Source organism: Anser brachyrhynchus (assembly GCF_964034855.1).
Source record: "Anser brachyrhynchus genome assembly, chromosome: 3".
In the NCBI taxonomy this organism is placed as follows: domain Eukaryota; kingdom Metazoa; phylum Chordata; class Aves; order Anseriformes; family Anatidae; genus Anser; species Anser brachyrhynchus.
The window spans coordinates 107719036-107733027 of NC_137696.1; positions in this window are offsets into that span (position 1 = coordinate 107719036).

Here is a 13992-nt window from a genome sequence, read left to right on the forward strand (position 1 = left end):
GTCATGCAGTGTTCACTGCTGTAGAATTGAACAGTCCTCATCTATTGGAGTTTATAGCTATTAATAGCCTATTATCATAGGCCATTCTAGTTGTTATAGGCAAATGTTTTGTTTTTGAGGGTATTTTTCGTGGTAGACTACTTCTGAAATAATGATTAACTCTTGGTGCTCATGGTGACTGAGTGTTACTAAGAATTTTAATACAGTGAGTTACTTAGTTAAGCTTGGAAAATTTTGGTACCATATTTTCTTTACTTTTGCTCAGCTCTTACTAGCAGCCTTTGTTCATAACTATTGTCCCAGTACAAACCCTGGGTCATAATAATAAAGTAACAGGACAGAGATAATATTATCTGGGCAAAGATTCATAATAAACTGATGTCATATTTTATTTTTAATGTTTGACATATTTTACTTACCTGTGTGTAAATGAACTTTATGCAAATTTGGGAGCTTCATGCACCATTTTCAAATTTTACTTCCGGGGCTACTTCCTAACATTTTGAACAGTCAGTCGTTATGAAAAAAAGCTGCTGCAAAAATCTGTTTTCATTAGTTATTCCTTACCACTTTGTCTTAAAGCCATTATTTTCTAGTCAGGATTTAGCTAAATATGTCATTTTCTGCTATTTACTTTGGCAAATACCTTAAGGTGTATTATGAGTTTAAACCTGTCTTTGAATTTGTTTTCAGTGATAGACTGCTCTTCAGAACAAAACCCTGGTTATTAACATCTCTTAATTTCTTTGATGTTATCAACAACAATGAGTATCAAAGGATTAATTTTTAATAATTCATGTAAGCAGACATAAGTGCGCTTCCCTGCTATGGAGTTCTTTATCTACTTGTAGAAACCGACCAACATCCTGATAACAAATCTCTCTGGACTGTAGAGCTTTCCCTTCCAATTTTATTTAATAACCATTTAAATATGATTGATTTGATCTGTAATGGCTTGGAATTAGTGAATCTCAAGACTTTCTGGCTTTGTGGGGTTTTATAAATCCTAAATATTAGATGTAATCTGTTTGTTTTCTCTCTCTCTCTCTCTCTTTTTTTTTTAATTTAATCATCTTTTTGAAAATGACAATAGAGATGCTTGTACGCTTATCACCTTGTTGATCTCTGACTATATCCTTTTGATTATCTGTCTTTATTCTTCTATTATTTAGCCAAGTTTAGAACAGTTTTGTTTTGTTTTGTTTTATTCTGTTTTGTTTTCCCGAGATGGTCTTCTTTTGGGTAGTATTTATTTATATTCTGAATTTGAATACTGAAACCTGCCATTCCTATTTCTATGAGGCCAAGAGGCAGTTTATAATGATTAAGAGAAAAGAGATTTGTGAAAAAACAATCTGCATGCATATCTGTCTTACCTGATGCCTTATCATACTATTACCAGGGAGACCTGGCAAAGCTAAGGTTTTTAAGCAGCTCCATATGGATCCTGCCTCCTTCTCTAGCTATAATGAGGGGAAAAAAAGTAATAAGAGCCTGGGGTTGCTAGACCGTTTCTACTTGTTGGCCCTTTTTCTTAGAATCAGTATCTTAGGAAGACAGCAGCCAAAGCTGAAGTCAGTAAATGAATATATGTGGCATGGGTCCTGAAACTTTCAGAAAACAAAAATTGTCTGTTGTACCTTTTTTTTTTCTTTTCTTTTCTTATTTTATTGATAGCTCCATACAAAATCATACTTTGTTATTTATATTGTAAACATCTCAATGGTCTACCTCAAAAGCAGAAATGTCCTGGGCATCATCTCAATTTCTGTCATTTACAGTCTTTGAATACAGGCTATGCCTTCTCAGACTGTTTTTCAATGGAAACAAAGGTCAAGCAAACTGGCTGCTTGGCTGTCCCATTCTCAACTAATCCTTCTCATTAAATTTAGAGCTACTTTGGCTCGTCAACAATGAGAAGATCATTAAGATTCTGAGTGTTTCATGCAAATAGGCAGCATAATAAATAGGATAAGTCTTTGCTGGACTATGGGAAAAATGATTTTCCAAGTTAGTAGCAGGAGACCTCTTTACTCTCCCAAGTATGAGTGGGACTTGCACATTCTTACATTCCAAAGACAGTAAAGGCCACGAGAAGCTAGGATTCACTAGTTCTGTGTGTCCACAGAACAATCCGTTCATTTTTGTGGGTACTAATGCTCAGGAATCCTGACAATATACGTGTAAATACACATAAACCCAGCAAAAAGAGGTACATCTTGAAAGCAAAATCCTCAATCCATAGGAAAAACTGGAATAAAGGATTTTGACAATGTCCTGCAATAAAAGAAACTCTTGACAAATGGAGAAAGTTATATACAAACCACAGTTAACTTCGTGCCCATGGACAACCACTGTTTTTTGAAAATTAAAGCATTTCATTCCTGTGAGAAAAATCAGCTGTTGTAAGCATGTCACACAGGTCTGCCTCAGTCTTGAGAGGTTATGACTCCAGAAAGATATATTTATACTTCCTCCCACTTCTGGAAAGCATGTTGTATGCTGGTTGCCTAAAGAAAGTTTAGGAATGTAACATATCCTATCTACAAATACGTGCATGCTGGGATTCCTGACGACAGCTAATACCGGTGTCTCAAAGATGACGTGATGTAAAGATCTGTGTCTTTTAAGTGCACTTGTTGATTGGGGATGAGTGTTTCTGGTTTCCTATACAAACCTCTGTAATTTCTTTATGCAGAGACAGGAGGAACTTGTCATCTCTATCTGTCTTCATCCCCCTCATCCTAGAATGAGTCCTAAACATGCTGTACTTTCCACCCTCCAAAACATGTTCTGTCATTTCCTTCCCAGCTTCTCCCTTGTCCTGATCCTAACCCCCAGATCTGTCCTCCCAGCCTCATTACCCAGACCTTTCCAAGATCTTTGTTTGCAGATCTCTTTCTTTAGTGTTTATCTTGTTTGCACTACTGCAGCTACTCCTCATTTTTCCTCTTCCAGTCCTATTCACTTACCCTGCTTCCTTCCATTATTCCTGATGCCCATTATGCCCCCCAGACTCTTTGGCTCAGTCTTGTAGCTTACTGTAGCCACTCTCACTGCTCACTTCCTTTACACCTCAGGTTTTCAGGCCCAGTCTCACTATTCCTCATCCAGTTTTCTTTTTCTAATGCTCTCCATGAATCTTTGTGACCGACTGGTTTCTCTTCTTTATTTTTAATCAAACTGAAAATGTCTTCCTCATCCCAGTGTTGTAGGCTCTGGAATTTGCACAAATTTGTTTTCATTACCTATTCTGTTGAACATAAATGTACAAACTCTCTGGTATATTTGCAGAGTCTGTGGTGTACGTTCAAGTAAAATCCAACCCTACTAAAATCTGAATCATAGAATTATAGTATGGTTTGGGTTGGAAGGGACCTTAAAGATCATCTAGTTCCAACACCCTAAATCCCTTCCTCAAGTTGTGGGGTTGGCAGAAATCATGAAAGAAAAGGGTCATCATACCTTTAGGAATAAACATATCAGTTTAGACACATGTAAAAAAAAAAAATAAATCTTTAGAGTTGTATGAATTCATTGAAAATATTTTATGTTTTTTTCCAGAAGATTTCAACTTGAGATGGAAAATATAATTAAAATGTGGTAAAATTATAAACAAACAAAAATTAATGTTTTATGCTGAGGAGTGTCAGGTAGCCTTGACAATGGACTCTATTCCTTTTCACAATAAAGAAATATGTGGTTGCTTTCACCCCACTTCTACTATCAAACAGTTATGATAAGCTGTAAGCAAATAAACCTTCATTAGCTTTAATGAGGCCTTACGGAACACTGCAGTCTTCCTACTAAGATCTCCTTATGAATAAGGATCTTGCTTTTGTATGACCTTAAGCAGAGGGACTGTCTATGGGTATATGCATCAGAGAGTACAATGGGTTCCCATCTGTTTGTGCCCTTTAAGTATTATTAGACCATAAATTAAAGATTGACTGTGCTAATAATTATAATGGGCACAAATTAGCTCAAGACATCAATAGCCAGCTTCTGCTGGCCAGGAACTTAATTGCTGAGGAAACACGTGTGTAGCATTCTGGAGAACAGAGGAGGAATGGGTTTCCTGAAAAGTGATGTACAACTTTAGGATCTCATCTGGCTGATACTTTCTGGGCAGTGCAGCATATTTTGCTTTAAAGTAGCAGTATTTTTTCACTTGATTTGAGTTTGAGGTCCCTCTGATTTTAATTGTCCTTACTATGAGAAGATATGCTCTAATATACATGTAATTACTTTCAGTAGAATATCATATCTTCTAGGCTTTCTACTTTGAAAAGAACAGAAATCTTGACTTTATAATGCTGATAATACTAATTACACCCAATCACAGATTACTGTTAATTACATTTTTAATAACGTGCAAAATAATCTATTGTAACAGACAATTAATTAATTTCCTAAATGTGTTGATAACAAGCTATAATATAAATTTACTGAATATATTGTTACATGCATACTTAATTTCACTTGTAAATCAGTTGACGTTAATAGGACAACTTGTAGTAGTGACCAAATTCTTTGTAGGATCATGATCTAGTTTATCCATTAATTATAACAGCAGATACTTTTATTCTTTTTTCAACATTTGAAGAAAAAAATACTGATTAACATTTTAATTATTATGAAATAGGGGCTATCATGTTTTTAAAAGGTAGTTATTCTCAGTGCATTATTCTTAGGGTAATCTACTTTATTCTGTTTATTATTTTTTTATTATTATTATTTTTTATTTTTTATTTATCAAACCATGCTTTGTTGCCTAGAAATTAAACAGATATTACTGCCTCATGAAACCTCTCTTGTCTTGTAGTCAACGTTCAATATAAAAGACTGCAGAAACAATTTTTAATTACAGTTTCTCTGTATTTTTGTTTTTAATAAAGGAAGAAGCAGAAAACAGGGTAGTGAAAGCTGAAAGCAAGCACAAGACAACTGTCATTTCTTGAAACAGAAAATGCTCATTTCAAATGAAAGATCAAGGTTATTTTCTTGTGAATTGGACCATTTTAATTTTGCTGTTTTTGATTCTTTGTCATTAAAAATACCAGTACTTTCTGGAACTTCACTGTACTCTCATCAGCTGTTCCTAGCTCTAGGTTTTCTCTTTCACAGAAGTGGTATAGGGCTGAATTCTGTCAAGATGTTGCAGACACCTACCAAATGGTAGACACAGCTGTGAAGGTCATTCAGAACTTGCTGGAGGATTTCCTTCTGCATTATTGTCTTTGCCACATTTTCATAAATAAATAAATAAATAAACAAAGGCTAATTTAGCAGGTTTGAACTTCAGTTTTCAATAAAAGATTCCCAGTAGTTTTTTCAAAGAACCCCTTATTTATGATAAAGTAAGCTCAACACCTTTACATTGGTCTAGAAGGTCTTCCTAAGGTAAAGAATTTTTCAAGAAGAGCTAGGCTTGGAAAATTTCAGAACTAACACTCCATCATTCAGATGTTTATTTTCAGTTCTATAGTTTTAGTTTGCTGATTTGTGCAGTGTAGGTTATAAGTTTTATCAAGTCTGTGCTATCCTGATAACTGCTGAAATCCAATAATATACTTGCAGTTATATATATGTACTTAAACACATGTTGGCAAGTAGTAGGCCTCTTTCCATTATTATTATTATTATTATTATTATTATTATGGAATTCAGATACTTAAATAGCTTTAATATTTCTACTTTCATAAGGCAAAGCAAGATGAGATATATGGAATATGAATCACATCTAAAGGCTTTTATTATATGGAATTAAAGCTATAGTTTTGTTTACCTAAACTTGTTAGTAACACCTCTGTAACACAGGGAAACTCAATTTAATCAAAGCCCAGGCATGAAGTGGAGCTATATTGACTTTCATTCACTGGCTTACTTTTCAGCAATATGAACTACTGTTTGGGATTAAAATCGTTGGTAGAGTATGGAACACAGAGCACAGTGACTCCAGTACAGGAGCGCTGTTTGGCTTTCTTTGCGAAGGTAAACTTGTTTCCCCAACAAAGGAAAAATAAGAAACTAGGAATTGCTAGTTATGTGGGCAATACAAGTCGGGGCTCACCAGTGCATTGCAGACATGAAGTTTTGTTCTCTCATCCACAACTACTGGATGATTTTTTAAATAATGAAATAATTGTTCTGAGATGCTCTCTGATCCTCTCTCTCATGTAGTCTTGTAAATAACCACATTTTTTTTTTTATGAAAAGTTCAAGCAACTTTTTAAAACATGATGTCAAAAGCAAAGCTTGCTTTTAGAGATAATCCCCAGTGGAATGACTTTCAGCTGAATAATGCTTTGTCTTTTTATTGACAGGTCTTAGCTTCTTTATGTCTTTCTGTTTGCTCACATCAACCTTGTTATTTTTTGCTTTACAGGAAAGCAAACAGCCTGCAAATCTTTTTTGCAGACAAGTCAATACATTTTTATACTTTCTGGTGTTTTATTTTCAGGGAAGTTCACATGGAGGGGTTGGGCACGAAGCCAGATGGCCTGGAGGTAATTCCTAGAGCTGCAGCAAGCTTTACACTTACTAACAACTGCTTTGAACAAATACTTCCAAATGGCAAGCTCACTGATGTTTGTGTGTTGAGCTGCATTCAGTAGAGACATGGCTTATGATTTGTTGTTGCCCTATGCCAATGCTTCATGCTCTGATCCAAGAATGGAAGAAAGTTTGAGGAAGGTGAGTATGGAGGAAAATATTGGCATTTTGAATTTCTGAGTGTAGACGATGCTGAGCAGGGATGAGCAGTTTGGTGATATCACTAATATACTGACAAATTCACAAATTTGAAAAAGACTTCCATGATTCATTTTTAATGTCTAAGTAATTTAACTGCATAAAAAATTAAAAAAAGTATCATCATAGAATCCTGCTACATCAGTGAGTTGAACAAAGCCCTAATATCTGAAAATACTTATCCAAATGTCTCTTCCACCACACTATGGACTGAGCCATAGATTTCACTCAGTAGGAAGAACTGCAGAAACAATAAAAGCAGGAATTGCTGTGCTGAAAGGACTAGGAATGAAAAATGCCCCTGAATTTGGAGTATCAGTCCTAAATCCTAGGTCCTGCCTGACTAACTTGATCTCCTTTTATGACAAGATGACCCACTTAATAGATAAGGGGAAGTCTGTGGATGTTGGTTACTTGGATTTTAGTGAAGTGTTTGACACTGTTTCCCACAGCATTCTCCCGGAGAAACTGGTTGCTCATGGCTTGGACAGGTGTACAGTTCACTGGTAAAGAACTGGCTGTATGGCCAGGCTCAAAGGGTCAAAGTGAATGGAATTCAAGCCAGCTGGAGTCCAGTCACCAGTGGTGCTTCCCAAGACTCAGCATTGGGGCCAGTTTTGTTTAACATTTTTTTTGGTGATCCGGATGAAGGGATCAAATGCAACCTTAGTAAGTTCAAAGGCGATAACAAGGTAGGTGGGAGTGTTGATCTGCTTGGGGATAGGAAGTCTTTGCAGAGGGATCTGGATAGGCTGTATTAATGGGCCAAGTCCAATCGCCTGACATTCAACAAGGTTAAGAGCCAGGTCCTGTACCTGAGTCATAAAACCCCATGAAGCAATATAGGCTGGGGGAAGAGTGTCTGGAAACTTGTCTGGCAGAAAAGGACCTGGGGATGCTGGTCAACAGCTGGCTGAACATGAGCCACCAGTGCACCCAGGTGGCCAAGAAGGCCAATGGCATCCTCACCTGTACCAGAAAGAGTGTGGCCAGCAGAACTAAGGAAGTGACAGTTCCCTTCTCTGTGGCACTGGTGAGGCCACACCTAGAGTACTGTGTTCAGTTTTGGGCCCTTCACCACAGGAAAGACATTGAATTGCTTGAGTGTGTGCAGACAATAGCAAGTAGGCTGGTGAAGGGACTAGAAAAGAAGTGTTATGAGGAATAGCTGAAGGAACTGGTGTTGTTTAATCTGAGGAAGAGGAGACTGAAGGGAGACCTCATCACTCTACACAACTACCTGAAAGGAGGTTGCAGTGAGAAGGTGCTGGTATCCTTTGTTAGATGACAAGCAACAGGTTACAAGGAAATAGTCACAAGTGCACCAAGAGAGGATTAGATTGGACATTAAGAAGAATTTCTTCATGTCAAGAAGTGGCTGCCCAGAGAAGCTGTTGAGTGCCCATTCCTGAAGGTATTTAAGAGATGTGTGGACGTGGCTCTAAGGGGCATGGTTTAGTGATGGGACTCAGTAGGTAAGGTTGATGGTTGGACTTGATGATCTTGAAGGACTTTTTGAACTTAGATGAGGCTATGATTCTATGATTCTAAATTTCCTTCTACATCCAGAGTTCTTCACAAAGCCATCCTGGTATTAGCTCCTATCTTGCAATATGACCTAACAACAAAATTGGCATTTGGTTAAAGTCTCCAGGTAACACACGTGTACTGTGGGCTATTCCATGAATTTTCTAGATTTCATGATTTCATGGGTTATTAAATCTAGATTGTATTTCCTTCACTTGTGTGTGATAATATGATGAGATATATTGTCAGAAACTCCACAAAATCAAGATTTGTCACAACCTTTCCTCTTATTCACCAACCAAGATATTCCATCCGACAAAAGCAATGTTCTGTTCTTGATAATTGGTTATTTTCATTCATTATGTTATTTTCTAGATGTTTACAAACTAATTCTAAAATCAGAGTTTTGTAGTTCCCTGGGTCCTCTTTGAATCTTTTATTTTATTTTTTATGTTTTATTTTTTTCTTCTTTAGTCCAGTGGGATCTGTTGTGTCCTCCACAAGATCCTAAGTAAAACTACTGACAAATGAGATGTTACTTTCGCTATTTCCTTGAGTTCTGTAGGGTGTTTTCTTAAACCCTGTACATTTGAATCTCTTTCTTTTAAACAACTTCTTGTTCCTCTGTTTTGGCCTTTATGCTACTGCTTCTTAAAATTAATTTTGCAAGGTATGCAACTGCAATCATCTTCTCGTTTTTTTTTATTTATTTATTTATTTAGTCTCCATGGTGCTTGAACCAAAGCATTAAAGTTTTGTTTTTTTTTTTTTTTTTTTTTTTTTTAAGATCAAGGTTAAGAATTTAGAAATCTTAGCAGCAGTTGGTTTTAATGCAAGTACTCTGTGCCTCTGAAGGGATGTTCCTGTGTACTGGAAGAAGTAAGTCTCACTTCTGTGTTCATGAAGGAGAACTGAAGATTTGGATAACTTCAGGCTGCTCAACCTTATCTCAGTCTTGAGAAGGTAATGGAGCAAGTAATCTTGAAAACTATGTCCAAGTACATAAAGGACAAGAAGATGATGGGGAGTAGTCAGTGTAGGTTTATGAAGGAGAAGTTGTGCTTGACCAATCTGATAGCTTTTTATGACAAAGTCACTAGCTCAGTGGACAAAGGGAGAGCAGAGAACGTTTGCTTGTCTTCAGCAAGACTTTCAACGCTGTCTTGAGTACAAGTGAAATACAGGAAATTCCACTCAGATACAAGAACACTTTCTTTTCTTTTTTTTCTGTGACAGTTGTCAAACACTGATACTGGTTACCCAGATAAAGTTATTTATGTCAGATTAAGATCTGACTGGACAGTCATGAGTAGCCTGCTGTTGACACTTTGAGCAGGGGAAGTGGCCTAGAAGATCCTCAGAATGACCTTCCAACATCAGTCGTTCTGTGACAGTATAGTCATCCAGGATTTCTTTCTAAACATAGGTCATTGATTTCCAGTGCAATGTTCTTCAGTTATTACTTTTAAAGAAAAAAATGCAAAATGCAGTATTCTACTAGGTGTACCAACATTGTAAGGAAATTTGAGGATTGTTGAGGTCTGCACATACACGTTGAACGTACAACTTCAGCATGATGCTTGTAGAAGAGAAGTTTAAGACAGACAATTGCCATTTTTATAGTAATATTTGATCTTTATTAAAAATGAAAAGGGTGGCAGAGGTACATAATTTTGTCTAGATTTTCTTTATTTTCTTGCACATAGTGGTTGTTGGCTCATTATGTTATTGTCTTGTCCTCTGACTCATGTATCTGATTTAAAGCATCATTTTCCTGCTAGTAATTAGTATCTCCATCTCCTTCTCATTAAAGTAGCTAATATGCTTTCCTTCTACTCCAGCTGTAGCTGGAATGAGTTTTAATAAGCTGCTAGGACAGAACCTTAGGACAATTCATTTTATTAGAAGGACTTCCTTATCTTTTTTACAGGAGGTATAATCCAGACAATTTAGTTGCATGGCTTTTGGCAAAGAGAATCAATGCATTCCACCTAAAACAAAACAAAACAAAAACCACAACAAAACTCAAGGCAGTAGGTATAGTACATCAGAATTAAATAGATTGTAACGTGATAATTCACAATAACACTTTACTATTTTGTAAGTAATACAAACATGACTTTTGATTCAATCTCTCCCTTGTTTTGTATATATGCACATTGAAATACACCTGTCTAGTAAAATCTCTGCAGCTTTTGTTTTTTTCCATACTCTCTGATGATTCCATGATAAAGTGGTTATGTCCAACCAGGAAATACTTCGTTACAGCATGATCAGAGGGAAGTGGAGAACACCAAGGCATTACTACTCAAGAATGTCCTGATTATAAATAGCTCAGGGAAGGTGATAGCACAACCTCAGAAGTTGTGCCAGCAATTGAATTCAAAATTTTACTTGATTGAAAGCAGTCTGGTGCTAGGGGAGGAATTAGCTGGGATCAGTGCTGCCTCTTGTGTCATGGGAGACACCACAACGGAGTTTGCAGAGCTGGGCTGGCACCTGAGGAGCTCTTACAGAGACTTGCTGGGCATTGGCTACAAGCCAGTTTTGCATGGATGGGTATCAGAGACTGCCCATTTGTACAAGCATATGCTGCTTGGTTTACTGTTGGTATTGCAGAAATGTTCAAAAGCTTGTTTAAATGACTATGGAGCATATTTGTGACCTGTCTTACGTGCTTTTCTCAAACAAAGAGGTTGGGCAAGAAATACTGCTCAGCCTCATTTTCCCAGTATGATGCATAAAAACCTTAAGTCACTTCTGTTTATGATGCAAACTTAACATACTCTGAAAATATTGTGGAATTCACTGTGGAACAGGAATAAGGGTGGCTAGTCCAAAGGCATACATTCTGGGGAAATATGGTATTTCTTTTTTCTATTTTTTTTTTCTTTTGGTATTATTCTATCAATGAATAGTAGGCTGGAATTTATGAGTACTTTTGTAGCCATACTTTTGACTCAGAATAAGAAAGAATCCTACAGATGAAGATATCACCTGTTCTGTCCTTCAAGATAGGTCAGATCCACTAAGTCTTAATACCCAGTGTTCATTTGACTGAATCACCATCATTTGCTCTGCAGAAAGCAGCCTAGAAAGTTCACACACAAAATATCAGCTCAGAATCATTGTGTTTGCTCCTGGCATCCCTGCTTTCTGCTTTCCACAGCAGGTATTTCCACCACTTAGATTATCTCTGTGGCCTGATCCTTTTTTGGAGATTAAATCAGAGAAAAGCCAAAGCAGAGTTGGCTGTGCATGAAACAGGACAGAGACATGTCAATCACTACTAGGTTTTCTAAGCTCCACTTGCTTAGGGTATTTTTCTGCCAGATAAGGCACCATTTCCAGACTATTAACCATGATATGTTAGGATCATTTGTTCTCCAAGGGTCTGAAATAAGCCTGGAATAGCAGACCTTTCTATAGCTTGATGGGACAAACATTGGTGAGTTGCAGGGACAGAGGATAAGTGATACTTCAGTTAAAATTAGGAACATTAGACCCAGAGATGGCATGGCTGCCTCTGTTGGAAGAGGAAAAGGAAAAGCTAGTGATGGTGATGAAAATGCAAGACCAGGAAACTTTTAATGAAGGAGATTAGTGGTTCATAAACACATTTCTATAATAACAGTTCTTGTCCCTTGTGGAGACATTTAAAGCCTAGTAACTCCCAGGCTCCCTCATCTGAGACTCAACCTGCTAGCAATAAGCCTAGTAATCTCTGTCATACTGTGGGGAGAGATGCTGACCTCTGAGCAGTTCCAGCTCTCTCAGTGTTTGGTATAGTATTATGGTTGCCAGTGTACTGTGTACCTCTTTGACATGGCTGGGTTAATCTGGCAAACCCTGCATTTGCTGTCATGTACCCATAGAGGGCTGAAGCTCTCTTCCAGTAGGACCCTCCTCTCAGAAGCACTAGGGAAGCTACTGAAAACAGCATTTTGATGTACACATGTACCTTGGCATGTAGCACTGGTTATATAGCATAGAAGCAGATGTCCTAGTAGATGTGACACCAGCCCTAAGCTTTTCCCCTGTTGCCTTAGCCAAGTCCCCTGAAGACTCTTCTGGCCTGAATCCCTAAGGAGACCCTCTTACACAGTAAATTTTTGATTTACCTACCTAATTGTTCATTGGGAATTGACTGTGTATTGATTATGGCAAACAGCCAAAGCCTACTGAGGCAACAGACAGAAATCTGATGAGCATGAAGCATGGCACTGGGCATTACATAGACTAAACTAGGGAGAAAGAAAGACAGAAGAAGAAATGGATGGAGAGATAACATTTTGTAATTGTATAGAACCACTCTCGGTGTTTAATCTCTGCTCTAAAAGTAGGCAACTCATACATAGCAGAGAAAAGCATCATGACACCAATGGATCTGATCTTTACAGCTGCTGAGAGAGGGCAAAGAGGTCTGAGCAGGCAGAGAACTCCTTGGGGTATAGAAGCGGGTTAAATACAAAGTGATGGGAAGGTGGGCATGTGTCACCAGACAGAGTGCCTGGTGCAGCCAACTGGTATTGCCTTGGACAATGATGTCCTGGATATGCTACAAGAGTTTGATTGTTGCAGCCCCTGGTTTTGGCTTGCTGGCATTAATGGCAGTGTGTACCCTTCCTGGGAGTGCAAGCTGGCTCTTTAAGCCAAAAGGTGGGTGGGAGGTGGCTGGATCTGGTGGGAATTGGTCTGGACTGCTGCTGCACAAGCAGGACAGGTCAACATGGCATTTCTGAATGGAAGTCTAGGTCTTCTGAGGGAAGAGCCACTTTAGGGATTCTACTGTGGTATGGTGGTGTGAATACTCAGGTACAGTAAATACTCAGGGAATGAAGCCTCACATTATTAAGATGCCTTCTTCAGAAGGAATATCTCTTGTCTTTCTCTCCATTTTAGATGTAGTTTCATCACAAAGCAACGCAAATATTTTAGAAGTTCAGTGGTATGGGGATCTAAACATGATAAAGGAGTTTAGATTCAAGGTGAAATCAGGTGTAAAATTCAGATTTTGTACAAAGATTTTTACCTTTTCTTGTGAGATTTTTGATGAAATCCTAATGATGAAATTCTTATGATGTCATTTTCCTTCTGCCTGGAGGACTGGAACCAGAATACAATGACTTACTTAGTTTTGAATCAGATAATGAAATTGTATCACTTCAGATGTGGGTTCATTGCTTTGGCTTGTGTCTGTCCTGTAACAGATGTAAGGCTGGCTAGTACACTTGAATGGAAAAAATCTCTTTAACATGCATCAGCCTTGCAGAACCTTTCTTCCTATCTTCAGATTTGTTGTACGTGAGTGGTGCCATTGATTAAGCTGGTTACGTTGTGAATTTGCTCATTTTTAACAGAAGTTAAATGTAGTAAATGACATCACAGTAAATTCTGGCATGTATTAATGAAGCTGGATTTTTTTTTTTTTTCTTTTTTTTATAACTTATGATGAAAAAAAATATGTTTTACAAACATTATAAATCCCATCATGAATTCAGTCAAATCCCAAAGTGATTGTACTTTTTAAGAGGAATTTTTATATACCATCATAAGCCTGGAGCTGTAAACTTTAAATACTTAATTTAAATATAGGTCTGCTGTAGCCATTACTCTAGTGTATAATCTCAGATAAATGCTAAAGTAATTTGTTTGCCTCCCAGCATTTCTGAAATAAAGATGTATAGCTTTACAGCAAACGTAAGCACTATA